Source organism: Balaenoptera musculus, chromosome 15 (genome assembly GCF_009873245.2).
Source record: "Balaenoptera musculus isolate JJ_BM4_2016_0621 chromosome 15, mBalMus1.pri.v3, whole genome shotgun sequence".
NCBI lineage: Eukaryota > Metazoa > Chordata > Mammalia > Artiodactyla > Balaenopteridae > Balaenoptera > Balaenoptera musculus.
In genome coordinates this window covers 13431842-13455139 of record NC_045799.1, presented here as the reverse complement: position 1 = coordinate 13455139, position 23298 = coordinate 13431842, and the positions used below count along the sequence as shown (strand labels likewise).

General features: G+C 36.8%; 1 protein-coding gene across 6 annotated transcripts in view; it reads left to right on the top strand.

Moving 5' to 3' along the window:
* Window positions 1-23298, top strand: part of NCOA3 (nuclear receptor coactivator 3) — a 122169-nt gene that overhangs the window by 31559 nt on the left and 67312 nt on the right. For 2 of the 6 annotated variants that reach the window (XM_036825428.1, XM_036825429.1), the window contains exon 2: window positions 7848-7925. The exons of the other annotated variants lie outside the window; for them this stretch is intronic. The gene's annotated coding sequence lies outside the window, so the exon portion shown is untranslated. The remainder of the gene's footprint in view (window positions 1-7847; window positions 7926-23298) is intronic. 6 annotated transcript variants of the gene reach the window in all.

The following is a 23298-nucleotide window of genomic DNA, read 5'->3' as shown; positions in this document are numbered from 1 at the left end:
ACACAAAAACTAGGGAGAATACTATAATGAATTCTCATGAAACAGTCTCCTGGCTTCAGCAATTAGTAACTCATGACCAATTTTATTTTTATTCATACTCCTTTTTTTCTGTATTGTCTTGAGGAAGTTCCAGATAACATACTATTCTATCTCTAAAAGTTTTCATAAGTATCTTTAAACAATAATGACTATTAAAAAAATTACCTCACCTTAAAAATTTTTTTAATATCAAATATCCAGGTGTGTTCAGGTTTTCAACTGCTTGAAACATAACTATGTTTTATAGTTTGTTTGAATCAGATGCACATATTGCAATTTGTTGTTGTATCTTCTATGTCTCTCTTTTTTTTAAGTTTGTTATTATTATTTTTTTGTTTGTTTATTGTTTTTATCTTGGGCTGTGCTGCGTGGCTTGCGGGATCTTAGTTCCCTGGCTGGGTTGTGGAAGTGCAGAGTCCTAACCACTGGACTGCCAGGGAATTCCCCTTTTATGTCTCTTAATTTAGGTTCCTACTGCTTCTCTTTCTTTCCCTTGCAATTTATTTGTTGGAAAAAGTGAGATTATGTCTTGGAAAACTTTCCATTTTGTATTTGATTGGTGTCATTTAGCACATTCTTCTGAGCTCTGTGTTTTCTATAAATCGGTGGTTGGATCCAGAGGCTTTAACACAGATCATTTAAAGATGATCAGTTTCCAGGTTCATAAACTTTTGTTCTCTTAAATCCTTAAGTTGGTCTGCTTGAGAAAGCTTTGCAGAGTCTTTTCCTCCAGATGTCTCCTTTCACAATTGTTCTTCTCACTGCCAAAAGAAAGGAATAACTCTCTTTTTACTGTGTTGCATCGACACTGGGTGTTAGCCAAAAAAAAATCTGGGGTTTGAAACACATGGGCAATTACAAATATTGGTGTCAGGGTGTAAAAAGTGAAGGACTCTAATGGCTGGGTAACAAGTGGTCTGTCAGGTGCTTCTGAGTCTGTTTTCATCAAAATCAAAATTGAAGGGAGGGTTAATCAAATTGCTCTCTGGGAGATACTGAAGAAATAATTTTTGATGATAGTTCACTGAGATTTTTGTCATATAACTAAGATTGCATTGAAAGAATTGAGTGACATTGCTTTCACATAACTCCTTCCGCCTAATTATCTACTCATGTCAGCAAGTTTTATTTATAGTTTTAGAAACAAAATGTAGAAATTGACGAACACTGTTGCAGTTTATGAATATTATTCATTGTGAAATCTGAATGCACCAGGAGGCAGGGGTGGAGAAGAACCCCTGCCTTTGTATCTTAACAGATTCACTTACAATGAAAAATGTACTTTTTACATGTATTTTATCAAAATTTGTAATACACTGTTTATATTTTGAACAATTAACATCCTAATAATGATTATAGTAATAATTCAAAATAAAATGTGTTTTCAAAACTTAGAGCCTGTGATCAGATGGAATTCAGTTTTCAATTTATATATCCTTTTGTTGCAGAGATGGAATGATCAATAAAATACTTCCAAGCATAAAATGATATTCCATTATGATCAAATACTGTGAGAGAAGAAGAATGGAAATTTGTATTCCAGGAGAACGGGACAGTTATAAAATTTCTGGCTGTTAGTGAGGGATGATGATAATCCAAGTTCCTTTGAATACTTGAGAGTGATGTAACAGTTTATTAAAATGCTAATACTTATAACATCTTGGAAATTACTGCTTTGTAACTAGTTAAGCTGATGAAAAATTTAAATGTCAGTTTACAAATCTTCTGGGTTACGTAGTTTTTCAAGATTCTTTTGGTAGGTATGTGAGCAAAAAGTTTGAAGTCCTTTGGAACTGACTTATGTCAGGCTCTGTGCTTACTGTGTGGTGATAAAATGACTGAAGTGTTATCCTGGCTTTCAAGGAGTAGATTCTCTAGAAAAACTACATCTGTGTCTGAAGCAAAGACACATAACTTTATATATATCAAAACTCTAAGTGCAAAGAAGCTTGCTTCCCCCGCACACCCCCCTCCCCCCATTCTTAGCAAACAAGTGGCTGGCCCTTTAGTGTGTATGTGCAGAATTACAATTTCATATTTTATATTTGGAATTTTAAATCAACCCTCCCTCGTGTTTTCTTTATCAAGGTGCATGTTGGAAAAGAAATGTTCTTATTAAAAGGAAGAAAAATTGACAGTGATTAAAAGAAGATTAGAATAGTGATGATTCTGTTGAAAAATTTTAAATGTGCATTTTTAAAAACAAAAATAATTATTCTTTATCTTAGCAATTTATTTTGCCCATATAAGAAACGGATAAAAGAAAGGAAAAGAATTTTTACATGGCTTAATATTTCATCATTAAGATAATTTAATGTGTATGGTCCCCCTCCATGAAGAATAAATAGGAAGGCTAAAATAGAAAGATTAATGTAAACATTTTTAAAACTAATTTCTTCTTCCTTTTTCTTTTGCGGGGGGAGTGGGAGGGGCGCTTGAAGGAAGCTCTGTTTCCCTAGGTTTTTAAATCTTCATGCACCAGGTTGGTCCTTTTGCTGAGGATGAGGCACTTTTGTGGTAGTGTTGCCATGGTGACTGCTTTCCAAGTGCTGCCTCAAGGTCACTCATCACTCATAGCCCTGAATACTTGGATTTTGTTAGAGAAAAAATATCAACCCTCAGTGGATAAAATGAAGTTAATTATCACATTGCATTACTCAATCAAATCTAGCAAAATTATACTTTAAACCATGTTGTGTGTTGACAGTATTGATAAGCTATATTTTCTTTGAATACTGCATTTTAATCTGGTCAGATTAGAAGGCTAATGGTATACCTAAAATTACCCATAGCCTTATATTGTAATAATTTGATTTTATTTCACTTGTGACCCTTTTTTTTTTTTTTTAGATGAAACAACTTTATTTTATTGCTTTTATGTTTGAGTATGTCTAAACATACCTGCCTCAGTATTTGTATTTTTGATATGAGACAAGGGCAGAGATTTCTTAACATTCCTTTTCTTTTTGGTAAACTTGGCCTGAAGTTGCCAGTTGCATCAGCTTTTGTTCATATTAGGATGATCATTTTATTTTCCCCAAACTAGATTTCAGAGATCTGTTGTCTACCTGATTTCTACTTCATGTATTCTTTGTCTTATACTGCTGTTTTCCTTGTCCTTACTTTCTGGATTTTTATCTTTTAGTTAAATATAGATGTTATAGCATCAGAGATTTTCATATATTGCTATCAAACTGGTTTTCAGTGAAGGAAAATATGAAATGAAATACCTCTTTGCATTAATGTTTATTTTCTTATGAATCTTGTTCTAAGGAGAGAAGAATCAGCCATGTGCCTCCATTAGGCTGGAAGGTGACTTTGAAATCAGAAATGAGAAACATTTATAAAAAGGAAAGTGCCACCAAAACAAACAAAATGCTATTCAAACACATATGACTAGAAAATTTGGTCTTTCAGCTAATTAGAATCTAACCAGTTGCTCTACCTCCAGGGGAATTGGATGAATTCGTTCTCATAAAGCATTTTCATCTCTGCTTTTGCAGAGCAGACACCTTTGTAATGTCTGATCAAGATATCTTACAAGCTTGAAATTTCAGTGAATGCAGAGCTCCATAGATAGTACTGCAAATATGCCAGGTAGTATATGCCAGCTAACGTTTGTTTCATTTATACATATTTATGAAACCAAGTATGTTATTTGATGCTATTTTTGCTAATTTATTTGGAAAAGGAATTGATTTAAAACTGTAAGCTATGATGTGAGGCAACATGATCTAGAAAAAAGAATTTTAGACTGGGAGGTCAGGGCTCTGCACTGATACTCCATCTATCTTACTGTGTAAACTTGGTCAAATCACTCTTTGTGCTTCATTTTTCTCATCTTTAGAACAAAGTGGTTCCATTTCCATAGTGACCTTCCATGATTCCAGTCTCAGTATTGTTCTGTGTTTAAATTTGGATTATATCAAGTGGAGGAAGATTGCAGTTCATCCTAATCTAAAATGTTGACTCTTTCTGACTAATTTTGGATGTAGATTTATTTTATGTTTTCTTAGGTCACATTCAAGTAATTTTGTGTTCTAGGTACATATTTAAGTAGATTATTTTGAAAGGAGGGGAGAAAGAGTTTGAGAGTGTGACTGGTTTATGATAAATAGCAGTTTTTAAAATGTTTTGTGACTAACTCCACGGAGTTAGAACTGACTGCAGAAACTGAAAAATGTCAAATAGAAATTGATTTTGAATATCTTCATTGTGTACTTAATATAGATATAGATTCTAGATGTTTTCAATGAGGAGGGAGGGTTAGTGTGTAATATGTTTTTCTTTGCAGTTTTCCTTAACATAACTCATTCCATAGCACAGGAAAGCACTAGTCTCAAAAGATGGTGCACATCTGTGTTTCTTTTTTTATTAGAAAAAAATTAATGAGTTAAAAAATTTTTACAATATGTAGGATATATGAACAAAATGTGAAGGCTATTTGTGTTTTAGTATTGTACCTTTTCATATCCACTTGCATGCATATATAAACACATAGTTTTTACTTCATTGGATTCTATTGTGCTTATTCTGTTATTGCCATCTTTTGGTCAGAACAGAGAGATCTACTTCATTTAAAAATTAATGAAAAATATGGATCTAGTATAGCCTAATACTAAGCCAGACCTCTGGTAAAACAGTGCCACAAAGAACATTCTTTTTCTTCCATTTTACCCACTTGTGTATATATTTCCATAGAACTCTGTCGAATTTCTGGGTCAGAGGGATATCCTTAATGTTCGGGTGGTTATTTCAAGATTGCCTTCCAGAAAGGTTTAAAAGTTTACAGTTCTCATAACAGTAACACCTCCTTTTTGTGTACATTTGGATGATGATCTTATCATAGCTACCATTTATTGAGTACCTACCTTGTGTTAGGAATTGTGCCAGATGCTTAGTTTAGCTCTCACTAATCTGATAATCTGGTAAGATATTATTTTCATCACCATTTACAGTTGAGGAATTTGAGGGTCAGAGAGGTGAAATAACTTCCTTAAGGCCACATAACTAGTAAATGGCAACACTGGGCTTTTAATCCCCATCTCTTTGAATCCAAGGTCTGTTCCCTCTATCGAAAAACAGTATTTCTAAAATTGCTCAGGTTGAGAGGACTGTTTAATAGGTGAGAGGATTGTCTTTAATAGGTGCACATAAAAATTCGGAATATGCATTTTTCCTTCAATACAAGTGATATAGCCACATAATACGTTACATGTTAATAGTATTTTAGATCAGCCATAGCCCAAATAGTATAGATAATGCACTTTATTTTAAAAGAAGCATATATGGGGACTTCCCTGGTGGTGCAGTGGTTAAGACTCCGCCCTGCCAATGCAGGGGGCCCGAGTTCAGTCCCTGGTCAGGGAGCTAGATCCCACATGCCTGCCGTAACTAAGAGTTCGCATGCCACAACTGAGGAGCCAGCGTGCTGCAACTAAGGAGCCTGTGTGCCGCAACTAAGGAGCCCGCCTGCCACAACTAAGACCCAGTGCAACCAAAGAAATAAATAAATATTTTAAAAACATATATGATGTACAAATCCTGATTCTGGCTTTAGGTATTTGATTTTTTGACTTTGGAAATGTGTCTGATTCTAAGTGGTATTGAGATTAGCTTGTGGAACCAATGACTATGACTAGAAATATACTCCCAGTCTATAAATCCAATCTGGTTTTAGGAAGAGTAGGCTGCATTAGTTTGGTAGGGCTGCCATAACAAAGTACCACAGACCTGGTGGCTTAAACGACAGAAATTTTGTCACAGTTCTGAAGGCTAGAAGTTCAAGATCAAGGTATCTGCAGAGTTGATTTTTTACGAGAAAGAAATGAAATTTCTCTCCTTGGCGTGTAGATGGCTGTTTTCTCCCAGTGTCTTCACATGGTCTTCCCTCTGTACATGTCTGTGCCCAAATTCCCTCCTCATATAAGGACACTAGTCATATTGGATTAGGGCCCTCCCTGATGATCTCATTTTAACTTATTTACCTCTATAAAACTTTATCTCCAAATACAGTCACATTCTGAGGGAGTAGGAGTTAGAACTTCAACTTATGAATTTGGGGGGATGCAATTCAGTCTGTAATATACACCATATTATATTTTATCTTCCATATTTTAAGGATTTTGGAATCTTTATGTTTCTTATGTTTAAACGTGATTTTAAATGCCCTTTATACATTTGAAATGACTTTGATTTAGCATTATGAGAATTCTAAACGCTTTGTTAACAAATTTTTCTGTTCTTCTAAAAGCAAACAAAGTTAATTTAGCTGGTAATTATAACTAGTTTTTATAATAAGAAAATTATTGTGGGGGGTAGGCAGTTTAAATAAAAGAAGTAAAGTACTCATGTTAGAAAAGAAGCTAGGGCTTCCCTGGTGTCGCAGTGGTTGGGAGTCCACCTGCCAATGCTGGGGACCTGGGTTCGAGCCCTGGTCCGGGAAGATCCCACATGCCGCAGAGCATATAAGCCTGTGCGCCACAACTACTGAGCCTGTGCTCTAGAGCCCGCGAGCCACAACTACTGAGCCTGCGCGCCACAGCTACTGAAGCCCACGCATCTAGAGCCTGAGCTCTGCAACAAGAGAAGCCACTGCAATGAGAAACCCGCGCACCGCAATGAAGAGCGGCAAGGCCGCGCGCAACAACGAAGACCCAATGTAGCCAAAAATAGAAAATAATAAATAAATAAATAAAGGACTTAACAAATAGTATGTGCTCAATAAATATTTGTTAAAAAGAAAAAAATAAGAAAAGAAGCTAAGGGAGTGAGGAACAATAAGTAACTGGAAAAGTCTGAATTCTCAGAATATAACTTTGGCTACTTGGATCTTTGCTTTCTAAGATTCTTGTATCGTAAAGCAATAATAATATCAATAGTTAACATTTATTGAACACTGGATACATCTATCAGAATCTGAGTATTTTAAATGCTTTATGTAATTCCTTCATGTAATTCTCACGACAACCCCATAAGGTATTCTTTATGCCTGTTTTAGGATGAGGCCCTCAACTGGACAGACTATTCTGTATCCAAAGTTTGTAATCTTTACTGTACTGCCTTCTCATTTTCTACTTACTTAAATTTGTCATTTTATGACAGAGCTCTCTACCATATTTTACATGATTTCATCTTTTCTGGGCAGGCTGGTTTCCTCACATACTGCAAAGCATGGAGGAGCCAGAGGTTTTCTCCTCTGTGTTTGGCGGACTTCCAAACATCATTCCTGGAACAGAAAACTGAAGACATTTGGTGTTTTATAGCATGACAATAAGTCATAAGTGTGTGTGTTTTAAATTCCAGAAACTGTAGTAGCTACGTTGGCATGTTTTAATTATATTTTAACCTCTTGAGTCCAAGAGATTTATATCAGTACCACAAATTATTTGATGGCAGAGTTATTCTTGTTATTCTATAGTGCTTTCCATTATTTTCCCTTGTATTTACAATCAAAAAGATAGTCTTCTGTATCATAGCAGAATGTCTTCTTCAGATAATTTCTCAAATGTTATAAAATTTTATGTAAAACCTTTTTTTTTGGCTGCATCTTGCGGCTTGTGGATGGATATTGCCTGACCAGGGATTGAACCTGGGCCACGGCAGTGAAAGCCCGGAATCCTAACCACTAGACCACCAGGAACCCCTGTAAAACCTTCTTATTTGTTGGTAAGCAACTTCTGAGTGTTTTGACCTCTTTATCGGGAATGATTCCTCCAAGATCTCTGAGCATCCTGTACATATTCACTTGAATGTCTCTTTCCTCCCCTCATTCATGAACAAAATTTTGTGTACCTGCTATGTGTTAGGTGCTGTGGCTGAAACAATACAGAGATTCGGGCTCTGCCTTCAGAAGGGAGAAGAGCAAGAAGAGAGGCAGTTACCAGGTGATAAGCACGATAGGGATGTTCAAAGTTGATAGTTATCAAGCTTTTTGCAGGGGACTGTATAACCTAATTTGGGATTGGGAGAGAGAGCTGAAAGAGACAAAGTTGAAGCATCTGAGTAAGCTTTCAGGAGGAGTTGTTATAATGTATAAATTGAAGGTGGGTGATGGGTCAGTAGAATAGCATTCTAACTGGGAGCAGCTTGGGCAAAAAGACTTGGAGCAGTTGGGTTGTCCTCTGGGAAACGGTAAGTTATTTAGTGTGGCTGGATCATTACATACAAGGAGAAGTCTTTAGAATAAAGGTAGACTTTGGGAGTAATCCAGGGAAAATGTGCTACCTGGACACTAAAGGGTAGTAGGAATGGGGTTAAAAAGAAATGGATAGATTTGAGAGATATTAAAAACTATAATGATACCATGGAATGAGGGAGGTGCAGGACATGAACTCTTAAGAGCATCTTGTGTCTCTGAGTTCCTGGTTTGCTTATAGTAGGCATTTAGTAACTGTTTTGAATAATAAATGAATAAAATAGATAATTTTGGTGATGATCAGAATTTGTAAGTCTAACATACACCTTTTCTCAGTTCTACATGTTTTTGGATGTCTGAGTATTGCCATTATGGAAGGTAGTAGTGGAATTTTCACATAAGTTTATATAAAAAGCTGTTGAAAGACAACTTGTGGGATTTCCCTGGTGGTCCAGTGGTTAAGGTCCGCCTTCCTATGCAGGGGACGCGATTCTATCTGGGGAACTAAGATCCCACATGCCGTGGGGCAACTAAGCCTGTGGGCCGCAGCTACTGAGCCTGCAAGCCACAGCTAGAGAGAGAAGCTCGCGTGCCATAGTTAGAGAAGCCCGAGCACCACAATGAAACATCCCGTGTGCTGCAACTAAGACCCAACGCAGCCAAATAAATAAATAAATAAAATATTAAAAAAAAAAAAAGACAATGCGTCATTATTTCCTCATATTTCCCTCTAAGGTCACACAAGTGGCAGAGACCTCCTGATAGAACTGAGATCTCAATTCAGGTGTTCTTTGTGGTATCTCATAGGATACTCTTGTTGTGGCCACATAACATATTTAATTGAATCATATTAAACTTCCATACAAGCCCTTTTGAAGGCTTTTTTTGGTATTATTTTGTTCTAAAGAGAATAAATTAAATCTTAACTCTAACTTAACCTTGTTGGTGTATTTTGAGAAATGGGATTGAATATACAAAATTGGTTGTGACTTTCAAAAATAATCTTGGAGCAGATTAAGAATCTTAGAGGGCAAGCAGGAAGGATGAGAAAGGAAGGATGGAAATGTTCTTCACGTTGGGCTATGTGAAATCTCAAAGAGGATTTGCTCTAGTCCTCTGCTTCTCAAAAGTGTGGTCTGCTTTTCTGTGGTATTTGTATCATCTGGGTGATGTTAGAAGGCCTCTCTCTATCCCAGGCCTACTGAGTTGTAATCTCTGGGGGTGGGGCCTGGGAATTTGTTAAACAACTCCTCTCTCCACAGGTGGTTCTGCTTCCTAAAGTTTGAGAAGCACTGTTCTGGACTAGACAATAGGAAGGGAGGATTAACTCATTCTGTTTCCTCTTTTTAGGAGTTGATTAACTCCCGTGTGCAAGAGTTTATGCCCTAGGGCGGTCTGTTTTAAAGTCAGTTTTTCTCCTTAGCAGTGGTTCTCAGACTTCAGAGCACACCGGAATCACTTGAATGCTTAAATCACAGATTGCCAGGTCCCACCTTCAGAGTTTACAGTTCTGGCTTAGAGTTCAAGAATTTGCATTCTAAGTTCCCTGGTGTTGGTGATGGGACTGGTCTGGGGACCACAATTGAATAATCACTGCTCTATGACAAATGGAGTGATAAGGGAAGTACTTCAAGCGTTGAGTGGGGAGATGGAGTTACTGATTCTGGCAGGATCTTGTCACCAACTAATGGTTTTCTAGATCTAAGATTCCTTACTCTGAAATAGAGGGGATGAGACTGTACTTCTGATATCCCCTGGTTACATATTGGAAAAGTTCAGTTTTAGGTAGTTCTTGGGTATCTACTTTCTACCTGTGGGCTCCCCCCCGACCCAATTGCAAAGTAGTTGCTGTTGGGTAATTTTATAGTTGAGATTTATACAATCACAGTGATTAGTATAATTAAAATTTGGGGGAAAGGGTAGTATAAAAAGCATGAACTTGGAATTCAGGTGATGCTGAGTTCTAATTAATCCCTGTTCCATCAGTTGTGAGACCTTGAGCAAGTTATTCTACCTACCCAAACTTTAGTTTTCTTATCCATGGACAGTGAAATACTGTGCACCCACAGGAGTCTAGTAGATGTTTGTTCTGTTCCGTCTCTTTATGGTAGGATCTAGTTTAAAATAATTTAAACAATTTGTTTCTCTAGGTTCAAAATGATGAATGAAAATAATTGGAGTGACAACAGGGGTAAAAGTTGTTTGGGATTACTTGTATACAAAACACAATCTTTCATATAATAAAGATCAGTTAATATGTGGTGCTACCCAGATTTTCTGAATCTAGTTTTCAATCTAAGGCATCTAGGGAAACACTGAATAAATTCTTTTTGGGCAAGTAATGTATCCCGTATTTTTTAATGAATATGAACTGTAAGATGACATTTAACAGAATAGTTCTAGTTAAAAAAAAATGATTAAGCTTTTTGGTAAATGATGTGGTTGCTAAAAAGATTTTAGGCAGATTACATTAGATATTGCAAAAACTATTTTTAATATAAGGATAAACAAATATTAGGTGATTTGAAAGAATGCAAGTTCAATTTGGGCTATTCTGGGTTAGGGGCTATGTTAGATGCTAAGTAATTGTACTTGTTCAGTATCGTTGGACTTGAGGTTGTCTTATTTTTGAATATTACTTTGCTTTTGCTTTTCATTGATACTTGATAAGAAAGAAGAATGTGATTAGAAAGTTGTTTATAGTTGTTTAGCTTTTTCTAATTAAAATGTTAGTATGGCCATACTTTGTTTTATTGCGCTTCACAGATACTGCCTTTTTTTTTTTTTTAAACAAATTGAAGGTTTGTGGCAGCCTTGCATCAAGAAAGTCTGTGTGTCTCTGTCACATTTTGGTAATCTCGAAATATTTCAAACTTACTTGTTACTATATTTTTTATTGTGCTCTATGATCAGTGATCTTTGTTCCTATTGTAATTGCTTTGGGGCACCACAAACCATGCCCAGATAATGCGGAAAACTTGACTGAAATGACAACAAAGGATTTAGAATATTACATAAACTTAGTTGATAAAACAGCAGTAACATTTGAGAAGGTTGACTCCCAATTTTGAGGGAAGTTCTACTATGAGTAAAATGCTGTCAAACTGCATTGTATGCTACAGAGAGATCGTTTGTGAAAGGAAGACTTGATTGACGAGGCAAATTTCATTGTTGTTGTATTTTAAGAAATTGTCACGGCCACCCCAGCCTTCAGCAGCCACCACCCTGATCGGCCAGCAGCCACCAACGTGGAGGCAGGACCCTCCACCAGCCAAGAAAAAATTACGATTCGCTGAAGGCTCATATGACAGTTAGCAGTTTTTAGCAATAAAGTATTTATTTATTTATTTATTTGCTTACTTTACTTACTGCACTGCTTGTGGGGTCTTAGTTCCCCGACCAGGGATTGAACCCACGACCTCGGCAGTGAAAGCTCAAGTCCTAACCACTGGACCGCCAGGGAATGCCCAGCAATAAAATATTTTTAAATTAAGGCACGTACGTTGTTTTAGATACAATGCTATTGCCTACTTAATAGACTACAGTATAGTGTAAACATAACTGTTATGTGCACTGGGAAACCAAAAAATTCGTGTGACTTTGCTTTATAATGATGGTTTGGAAGTTAACCTGAAATATCTCTGAGGTATGCCTGTATGGGACTTACAGAATTGAGTTTTTGCTGGGTTTTAACCTGAATGAATCCAATTAATGGCTCTAATATAGCTAAATATCAGCAGATTAGCTTAAGCTGATTGCCTTAAATCTACTTAGAATATTTTTATTATGTTAGGAATTTCCACTTAACACAGACAGTATCTTAGCATACTTGAGGGTGTGCTTCAACAGAATGGACAAATCACAGCTTCTGGAGTCCTTTCTTATCTGCAAAATGAGATACTTTCCTCATAAGTTGATGTATATTATTATTATAATTAATTTATAGTACAGTAAAAATACAAGTGTTATTGCTATATTTTCTACTTGTATTCTGCAAGTCTCTTGGTAATGGAAATTTTAAGTTCTAATTAATGTCTTTATTTTGAAAGCCCGAACATACTTTCCCACTACAGTGCTTGAAAGCACTGCCTTTGTGCAAACTTTTATATTCCCCAAGACTTGTGATAAAGTGGCGTTTCCTGTTTATGCATGGCTGAAAAGATATTTGTGCAATAAACAGCAAAACCTTAAGTGCTCACTTGGTACTTACAGACTTTGTCATTATTAAGAATTGTCAAGGTCAGTATTGCTTTCCTTTTGTGTGAATCTACCCAGCTACTTCAGGTTATCGATGAGGGTGAGGAGAGCCACCTATGAAAATGGTCTAAAATATTTTCTTCTCTGATTCCTGTTTTTTTTTTTTTTTTTTTGGCTGTGCTGCTGTGGGATCTTAGTTCCCCGACCAGGGATGGAATCTGTGCCCTGGCAGTGAAAGCACTGAATCCTAACCCCCCGACCGCCAGGGAATCCCCTTTTCTGATTCATTTTAAGTGCATGGTTGTGCTTATTGTACTTAGTAAGTTAAATTTCTTTTTGGTAAGATAGCTCCCACGTTTTTGTGTGAATCATTAACAATCTATAATTCTGCAGCATGTTTTGGTAACATCTGAATATTGTATTTTCCCGTTAATTAATAGTCCTCAAAAAAACGTTTATTGGAGGAAATTTTCATTGGAAAAATCAGGTAAATTTCCTTGACAAGGCAAAAACGGTTATCACAGTATATTCGGCTTGGTATGTAGTAGGCATTTGATAAATGTTTTTGAATTGGTGGGGAAAATTTTAAAAATCTTTAAACAAAAATGCAGATGATATTGCAAAGACTTAGGACAGTTGTATGAGAATTTTAAAGAAAAATCTTCCCGGGACTTCTCTGGTGGTCCAGTGGGTAAGACTCCCAATGTAGGGGGCCGGGGTTTGATCCCTGGTCGGGGAACTAGATCCCACATTCATGCCGCAACTAAGAAGCCTGAATGCCGTGACTAAGACCTGGCACAGCCAAAATAAATAAATAAATATTTTAAAAAAAAAAGAAAAGAAAAATCTTCCCTGTTGAACGAAGTTTAAATTTATTATTGAAGCAAGTTTAAATTTATTATTTAAGCTATTGATTAAACAATTTGACATGTTTGGATTAATGAACCAGACATTGCATTGTCTTCACTGAAAAATTTTCATTTTACTTTTCCTTTTGGGAGCATTGGGTAGCATTATAGAAGTGAGGGTATGGTAAAGAAATTCTGCAGCCTTATTTTTGAAAGTTTTATACAATTCAATTATAAAAAGACATATTACAAAACTTGGTTGCTTAATTGGTGTTAGATATTCACTTGATAAAGTAGCATATTTCTTTGTAGTTCTCATGATTTAAAAAAATAGACTAGTTTTTAGAATAGTTTTAGATTTATAGAAAAATTGAGCAGATAGTACAGAGTCCGCATTTGCGTCTCTACCACACCCGTCCCTGCCCCCACCCTGTTTCCCCTGTTAGCATTTTGCATTAGTGTGGTACATGGTACATTTGTTATAATTAATGTACCAATATTAATACAATATTATTAAATAAAATCCATAGTTTATATTAAGATTTACTCTTTGTGTTTATAGTTCTGTAGGTTTTGACAAAGGCATAGTGTCATGTATCTACTATTACAGTGTCATACAGAATACTTTTACCTCTCTGAAAGCTACCCATGCTTCACCTATTCATTCTCCTCTTCTCCTGAACTGCTGGCCTTTTTACTGTTTCTTTAGTTTTGGCTCTTGCGGAAGATCATATAGTTGGAATCATATAGTCTGAAGCCTTTTCAGACTGGCTTCTTTTACTTATCATTGTGCATTTATGGTTCCTCCATGTCTTTCTTGGCTTGACCATTTCTTTTTATTTCTGAATAATCCATTGTATGGACATACGACAGTTTATCCATTCACCTGTTGAAGGACATCTTGGTTGCTTCCAGTTTTGGGCAGTTATAAAGCTGCTGTTATAAACATTTGTGTATAGGTTTTCGTATGGACATATTTTTGAGTCAGCTGGGTATTTAAATAGGAATGTGATTGTTGCATCATATGGTAAGATAAAGTTTAGCTTGGTAAGAAACTGCCAAACAGTTTTCTAAAGTGACTGTACCATTTTGCATTCCCCCAGCAATGAGAGTTCCTGTTGCTTCATATTCTTGTCAGTGTTTGTTATTGTCAGTTTTTTAGATTTTAGCCATTCTAATAGATGTGTGGTGGTATCATTTTTTTTTAAATTTGTAATTCCTCAAAGACATGATATTGAGCATCTTTTCATATGCTTATTTGTCATCTGTATATCTTCTTTGGTGAGGTATTTAGATATTTTGCCGTTTTATTTTTTTTATTTTTAAATTTTTAAAACATTTATTTATTTAATTTATTTTTTTTGGCTGTATCGGGTCTTAGTTGCGGCACTCAGGATCTTCGTTGAGGCACGTGGGATCTTTCGTTGCAGTGCGCAGTCTCTTTGTTGCATTGCTCGGGTTTCTCTTTAGTTATAGTATGAGGGTTTTCTCTCTCTTGTTGCGGTGCATGCGGGCTCCAGGGCACGTGGGCTCTGTAGTTTGTGGCGTGAGGGCTCTCTCGTTGAGGCGCGTGAGCTCAGTAGTTGCGGCATGCAAGATTAGTAGTTGCAGCCTATGGGTTTAGTTGCCCTGCGGTATGTGGGATCTTAGTTCCCCGACCAGGGATCGAAACCATGTCCCCTGCATTGGAAGGCGGATTCTTTACCACTGAACCACCAGGGGAGCCCCGATATTTTGCAATTGTAAAATTGGGTCGTTTGCTTATGTTATTTCTTATTGTTGTTATTTAAGAGTCCTTTGTATATTTTGGATACAAGTCCTTTATCAGATTAATGTTTTGCAAATATTTTCTCCCAATTTGTGACTTGTCTTTTTTTTTTTTGGTTTAAACTGGCCATTGAGGAAGTGGGCTTGATATCTGACTTAGGTAAGGAGTTAGTATTTTGTATTTCAAATGTAAAATAAGGTTTAGGAATGTTCATACATAAATAAATTACAACCTTGTCACATGCTCCATATTGTTGTGTGGTTATAAAAGCCAAACAAGCCAATTTTGGAAATTTGTGGGCCATTTCAAAGTGGGAAAAGGTACCTAGTGATCTTGGGGATAATATTTTGGTCCATTTCCTAAATTTTTCTTCTCTCTCCTATGTGTATATTTTCTATATATTTCTGCATCTTCCTTTTATGTGTAACTGTACAGAACTTTAAATGATATTTTAAAGGCTACTTCTGTTTTATAATTGTTAAAAATAATGCTGGTGTGAACATTTGGTACATAAGCTTTGTCTGCATTTCTAATACTTCCTTTGGATAGACTCCTGGAAGTAGAATCTGGATCAAAGATTTTTAAGACTCTTGGTGTGTGTTACATAATTGTTTTCCTAATCTGTTCATTTTATATTACATTAGGAAGTTTTACATTTTGTAGAGCTTAATTTTTTAAAATGGCATCTTCTTTAAATTCAGTGTTGGGACTCCCCTGGTAGTCCAGTGGTTAAGACTCTGTGCTCCCAATGCAGGGGGCCCGGGTTCAATCCTTGGTCGGAGAACTAGATTTCCACATGCCGCAACTAAGAGTTTGCGTGCTGCAACTAAAGACCCTGCATGCCGCAACTTAAAAAAAGTTTCCGAATGCTGCAGTGAAGATCCCCGCATGAGGGAACAAAGATCCCATTTGCTGCAACTAAAGACCCAGTGCAGCCAAATAAATACATAAATAAATATTAAAAAAAAAATTAGTTTTTACTTAAACATTGTGATAACACAAAGTTAATCATAATCCCACCTCTCAAAGTGAAACGGAGCAGGACCCTTGGGGCCCTCCCTGGTACAAATCCTTTCCTTGTCCCCTGTTTCTTGTTTGTAGGAAATAGGCTTCATTTAGCCTCCTTGACCTTCCCTGAGTTCCAAAGGGCAGAATCAAACAGTTGTTAATCAGGGAAGGGAGGGAATGCAGAAAGAAAGGAGGAGCAGTCAAGAAACAATAGTACAGCCTTGGGGCTGGGTCCTGGTTCCTCCTGAAGGAATATACATAATATCTTCTGCAGGAACTAAGTCCCCCACCCAGGTGGAGGATGGTAACTTCTGGCTGAGCACAAGATTCCTGGAACACTGCCCTGTTACCTCATCACCAACCAATCAGAAGAAAGTCACACACCCTGCAGCTCTCACCCCAAATTTTGCCTATTAAAAACTTCTCCCCTGGGACTTCGCTGGTGGCACAGTGGTTAGGAATCCGCCTGCCAGTGCCGGGGACACAGGTTTGAGCCCTGGTCGGGGAAGATCCCACATGCCATGGAGCAACTAAGCCCGTGCGCCACAGCTACTGGGCCTGTGGCACAGGAACTTCTGTTCCATAATGAAAGTACAGCAGTTAAAGTATTCTCGCAGTTTAATCACTCATCAAATTCTGTGTACCTTTCTCTACTTTTCCCCCAGGAATAAGCAGATGTATCTATGTAGACATGTTCTCATACTTTAAAACAATCATGTTATATGTTGCCTGCAAGTTTTTTTTTTTAGTTGTTCCATGGGCATCTTTTTAGGTGATTATTTTGTAGATCTACTGTGTTTGTTTCAATGGCTATATAATACACCATTTTGAGTGTCCTTTCTTTAACCATTTATCCATTAATTCGCAAATATATATAGAGTACTTGTCATGTGTCAGTTACTGGGGGCAAATATCAATGAACAAAACGTGCTAGTCTTCTACCTCAAGGAGCTTGCATCTAATTAGACTTTATATTCCCCTGTTGATGCTTATTATTTGTTCCCTCCTCCCTTATTTTGCTCTTTTATAGGGTGTTATATTGAATATCCTTGTACATATCTTTTGTATCTTGATGTACTTGTGCTATGGGCTTGTTGAGCCTAAAGGATACTTGCTTAAAATTATTAATTTTTGCCAACTGGTATAATTTTCTTTCATTGTTTTTATTTTACATTTCCCTAATCCTTGGAAGAGTTGTGCATGTTTTAATGTGTTTATTGGCCATTTGTACTACAGTGAACTGCCTATTTTGATTCTTTGCCCATTTTTCCTCTTGTGTTGTCTTTTCTTACTAATTTGTGAGAGCTCCTGTGTATTCTGGGTTTTCATTCCTTGACTGTTTATGCACCACTGCAGGTATTTTCCCCCAGTCTGTTATTTATCTTTTATTTTTGAAAATTTTAATATTTATTTATTTATTATTCTTTTTTTTCTGGCCGCTCTGCGCAGCATGCAGGATCTTAGTTCCCCAACCAGGGATTGAACTTGTGCCCCTGCATCTTTTATTTTTTATTTCTTCTTAATTTCGGGCTTACCAGAAAAGTTGCAAGATTAATATAAAGACTCCCAGGGTACATTTCACTCACATTTTTCAAATGTTAACATTTTACTATATTTGCTTTGTCCTGTCATTTAAAATAAAAAAAAGTATTTTTTCTGAACCGTTTGAGAGTAAGTTGCAGACATGATTCTCTTTTACTCCTAAATATTTTATTTTCTCAAAACAAGGACTTTTTAAATATTATCACACTATGATTATAAAAATCATGAAATTATTTTTGACACAATCTGTAGATCTTATCCAGATCTCACCAGTTGTCTCAATAATGTCTTCTAGAAGGAAGGGAAATCCAAGATTGCATGCACTGCATTCATTTATGTCTCTTTAGTCGCCTTTAATCTGGGACAGTTTCTGCTTGCTTTTTTGTTTCTTGACATTGATACTTCAGTTATGTTAGGAAAGTCTCAGTTTGTGCTTGTGTGGTGTTTGCTCATGTTTAGATTCAAGTTCTGCACTTTTCAGGGAGGAATACCATGGACATGATGTGCTCTCAGTCCATCCAACCAGATCAGTCCCGTCTTTGACGATGCTAACATTGACCATTTGGTTGTAGTCGTCTCTGCTGCTTTTTCCATTGTAAGGTTATCTTTGGGAGATAACCGTAAAGTTTGCTGTGGGGTTTAGAGGTTTTGAGTCTGTGATTATGGCTATACCCTATTACTCCGTAAACTTATAGCACTAGGTGTAGCTTCCACTGATGATTGTTGCCTCTTGAATGAATGATGATTATGACTTTTCCAAATGGTGATTTTCCAGTTCGATCATTCCTTCTATGTTTGTTGGTTCTCTGCCGTAAAGAAGAGCTTTCCCTTTGTGTGTGTGTGTGTATATATGTGTATATATATATATATATTTTTTTTAATTAATTAATTAATTAATTAATTTTTGCCTGTGTTGGGTCTTCGTTTCTGTGCGAGGGCTTTCTCTAGTTGTGGCGAGCGGGGGCCACTCTTCATCGTGGTGCGCGGGCCTCTCACTATCTCGGCCTCTCTGGTTGCGGAGCACAGGCTCCAGACGCGCAGGCTCGGTAGTTGTGGCCCAGTTGCTCCGCGGCATGTGGGATCCTTCCAGACCAGGGCTCGAACCCGTGTCCCCTGCATTGTCAGGCGGATTCTCAACCACTGCACCACCAGGGAAGCCCTGTGTATTTATTGTGGATTTATGAAATTTTAGTTTATTCAGTAGATTATAATTCTTTACCATTATTATCTTGGTGTTCAAATTGTACCAAATCTATCCAGTTGATGTTTAACTTTGGTTTTTTTTTTTTTTTTGGTATAATTTTTAATATGTTTAAAAGTATTGATTTCTTGGAACTTCCCTGGTGGTCCAGTGGTTAAGACCCGGCACTCCCAATGCAAGGGGCATGGGTTCGATCCCTGGTTGGGGAACTAAGATCCTCATGGCTCATGGTGTGGCCAAAAAAAAAAAGAAAAATAAAAAATACTGACGTCTTCTGGCTTCTGGATTTTGTGTTGTACTTAGTGGAAGCCCTTTCTTGCCTAAACTGTTGATCATCTAAGTCCCAGGTTTTCTAACCTTTGCTGCTTGCCTTGTGAATACTTCCATTGCTTCTAAGCACCACAATGGGGAGTGGCTGGGAATAGAACAGAACGGTGCAGAGAAGCCCAGATGGTTGCTATGCATAGCCAAAAACAACCATTATAGCACAAAGCTTGTTTAAAAAAAAAAATTAACCCTCGGAAATTGAAATCCTTAAGCGTATTCAAACTTCCCCCTTTCAAGCAGTGTGCTAAGTGTATTTAATCTTTTCTTAACGATTCAGGACATTAGGAATATTATTATTATTATTTTTTGCTGTGAGTGACACCTCTTCTACCTCCTGAATTAAACAGGAGTGTTTCTCATTAGGTTGAATGACTGAGTCTAGGCCACTTTAATTTTAAGAGCTTTTGTATTTGCTATTCTTAAATTAAAAAAAGTTTTTTTCACCTATTTTCCTTCACTATCTTTTGCCTGCCAGTTAGCTCTGCTTTCTTGTTGTTACTACTTTGTTGCTTCTAATAGTCTCTCCCTTCTAATCTGCTGTAAAGTTGGGAAGCCAGATACGCACAATATTCTAATAATCTGGGTTTAAATAACAAATACACTCAAGTGTGAGGCCCTGGGAGTCTCCCTTAATGAGTGGATGGGCTGTATGTTTTTTTCCACTTAAGAGACATGGCTTTTTCTGACAGTGTTGGTAGCAGTGAGGATCTCAGTCATTCATAACTGCTCTTTGAGATAGGTAGGGCAAGAGATGCTCTCCGTAATTTATAGAGGAAGTAATGGGTGGTGGTGGTAACGTTATTATTAGGAGAGCTGGAATTTGAATCTGTTTTTTTCCTCTAAATCTATTAAATATTGTTTTTAGTAATACTTCCTTGTCCCATCTATTACGAATAATACTTTCTAGAAAGCTATGTTGTATACTGGCTTTAAATATGGATCTCTCATGGATTTTTATTAAACATAAATTTTATTTATTTTTTATGTTTTAAAAATTTATTTATTTTACTTATTTATTTTTGTCTGTGTTGGGCCTTTGTTGCCACGGTGGTCTTTCTCTAGTTGCAGCGAGTCGGGGCTGCTCTTCCTTGCAGTGCGCGGGCTTCTCATTGCAGTGGCTTTTCTCTTGTTGCGGAGCACAGGCTTTAGGCGCGTGGGCTTCAGTAGTTGTGGCACGCAGGCTCAGTAGTTGTGGCTCGTGGGCTCCAGAATGCAGGCTCGGTAGTTGTGGCGCATGGGTTTAGTTGCTCCGTGGCATGTGGGATCTTCCCGGACCAGGGATCGAACTCATGTCCCCTGCATTGGCAGGTGGATTCTTAACCACTGTGCCACCAGGGAAGCCCTAAACGTAAGTTTTAAAATGAAGCAGGTTACTAGCACATAATTTTCAAGTTCCCGTTGGCCTGCAGTGTGGGTCCCAGACGAAGTGGGAAGAAGGTTGAGACTGTTAGACTTAATCAGTTATCTATTTTATTATCATTAATAATTATTAATTTCATGGGAATTTCCTGGTAGTCCAGTGGTTAGTACTCCGCGCTTTCACTGCTGAGGACCGCGATTCAATCCCTGATTGGGGAACTAAGATCCCACAAACCTTGCGGCGTGGCTAAAAAAAAAAAAAAAAAAATTATATATCTACCTATGTACATAAATATATAAATTTCATTATCTGTTAGTGCTATTATATACAATGCTATCTGCCTGGAACCCTCTTTGCATGGTTGGTTCCTTTCAGCTCTCAGATTAAATGTTGCATGTTCAGAGAGCCCTTCCCTGACCTGAAATTACTTCCCTCTTCCTACCTCCCTCCTCTTTTATATCACACACCCTATTTATTTCCTTTATGGCTTAATCACTTTCTGGAAATACCTTCTGGAAATATCTTGTGTATTGTTAATATCCAGTAAAACGTTAGCTCTGTGATTTTATCCTTTGTCCATCTTTAGGGTTTATTTTATCTCATTGCTTAGGTCTTTTTGAACTCCTCTGAGCACCTTCCTTTGCCCAGGAATGAGGCTCTCTGAATTTAAGGACTTCTGTGAGGGCCTTGTGCCTTGTTTACCATTGTATCCACAGAACCTGGAATAGCAGTCCTGTGGAATATGATATAATTTCAGCAAACATTGTGAAGTGAATGTAATGACAACATATTGGCTTTTTCACTTGAGAGGTGCATTTGGGGCTTATAGTCTAATGTGCTTTTCAAAGAATAAGCATATGGCCATAGCTGCATTATTACTGATTAATAATACCATTTTATGTGTCATACTACTTTGTATTTTTTTTAAACAGAAATTTTCAGTTATGGGATAGCTGGTCCATCTGGTTTGAAGCCATAAAAAATATTTGAATCTTTTTTTTTTTTAAACACTCTGTGAATCTTAAAGAGTGATTCTCAAATTTATGTCTGTGAACCACTCTGACAGAGCAAGAAGACATGCAGGCCAATATTTTGTTTATTTTTATTTTATAGTCAGTATTTCCTTTTAGGTTCTATTTTTGGCACAGAAGCTGCATTAGTACGGGAGGAAGACCAGGCAACTACTGCTGTATCCCCAATTTAGTTTGTCTTATTTGCCAAGTGAGGACTGCATTGGGTACTTGGATAAAACCAGGCGAGAAGAATGATTTAGTTGGAGATGCGAGGGAAAATTGCACCTTCCATACCCTGGTTGGTCTGTGGCAAGAAGCTAGCTACCTACTGTTTAACTCTATGCTTTGTTCTGAGTTATTTTTGGAATAAGTCATGTGATGGAAAGAAAGAATATAGAGGATAGGAGAAATTGAGGAAAAATTTATTCCCCCTCAGTGTTTCACAAGATGTCTTGGGGAGAAGGAGTATGAATAACTAATTTTACCCTTAGTCTGTTTTTAGAGTTTGTTCCATCTCAAAGGCATATGATTAGGTCTTGTTGAATTCTTCTGAATGCCTTCCTTGGCCATACTACTAGATACTACTACTAGATTCTCTGAATTCAGGACTTCTCATAGTATTTTTTGCTTGGTTGCCTTCCTTTTCCTAAGATGATTTAAAAAAGCCCTTTAGGTATATAGAAAGCTCTGTGCCCATTAAATGATAGCTTTTTTCTGCCAGTCGCTGAAAGGTATAAGACTTAAAAAAAAAAAAAAAAGCATCAATTTGTTTGAACTTGCACATGTAATATCTGTTTATTTTTGTTGTTGTTGAAGTTGAACCAAACTTCAATCAGAATGAAAGGGTGGGGAGCATAAGGGAGGGACAAAATTATATTCTCAATTTATGTAGAAAATAGAAAATGGCTTTGAACATGTTGATGATTTTAAAACAAAAAAAAAGGCCAGGTTTTGTGTTTACTGTACAATCATTAAAAGCACGTTTGCTGATGATATATCTCTGGAAAATCTTGGTTCAGGCATATCTTCCATTTGGTGGGTAGGAAAAATGAGGCACACAAAATCAATCTAATTTGTCCAAGGTTACATACAGAAAATTATAAGGAGTATGTAGATTTCCAGACTCTACCTAATATTTTATCCAGTTAGTTGAAATGTATATGGACTTCAAAGAGGACAGGTGAAGTACTTAATATAGTTTCCTAGCTGTACATAGTAACTGCTCAGTTAAATTTTGCTATTATTAATTATTCAGGGAGAAGGTTTGTTCTGGTTGCTGATAATGTATATTTTGATGATGTTTTTGAGTACAGAGACATAATATTTGTATTCGTGCTGGTAAGAAGAAAATTAAATTGAATTACAGTACAAAACTTTTGCAGATACTTTGCAATACAGACTTTTGTGTTTTGGATTTCTGCTTTCATGACTTTTAGGCCACTGTTAGTTTTAGATAAGAGAAATTTGAATCTCTGATTCTATTTTCTTCAAGGGCCTGTATCTGCCTTTGTAGGCGTTTTGCATAGCAAGTACAGGTCGTTTTGTGTTGAATGCTAAGTTTACTTTAGTGTCTGGTGTTAGATGATTTGTATAGCATTAAGTGAAATGTTTTAATGTATTGTAGTGTTGAGGATATCTTTGATGTAATTTTGACATGAGTATTATATATTGATTAAATTTCTGTTTTTAAATATTAAGGAGTGCAAATATTTTAATCTTTATATGCCAGGAATTCTGGGATCTTCTTGTTCCCCCTCCTTAAATTGCTGCTGGTGGAGATGGAAGCCCATCTCAGTGTTAATAAATGCCATCACCCATTTCCCTTCCCCCAGCTTTACACTGGAGCCTAGTTTGCCTG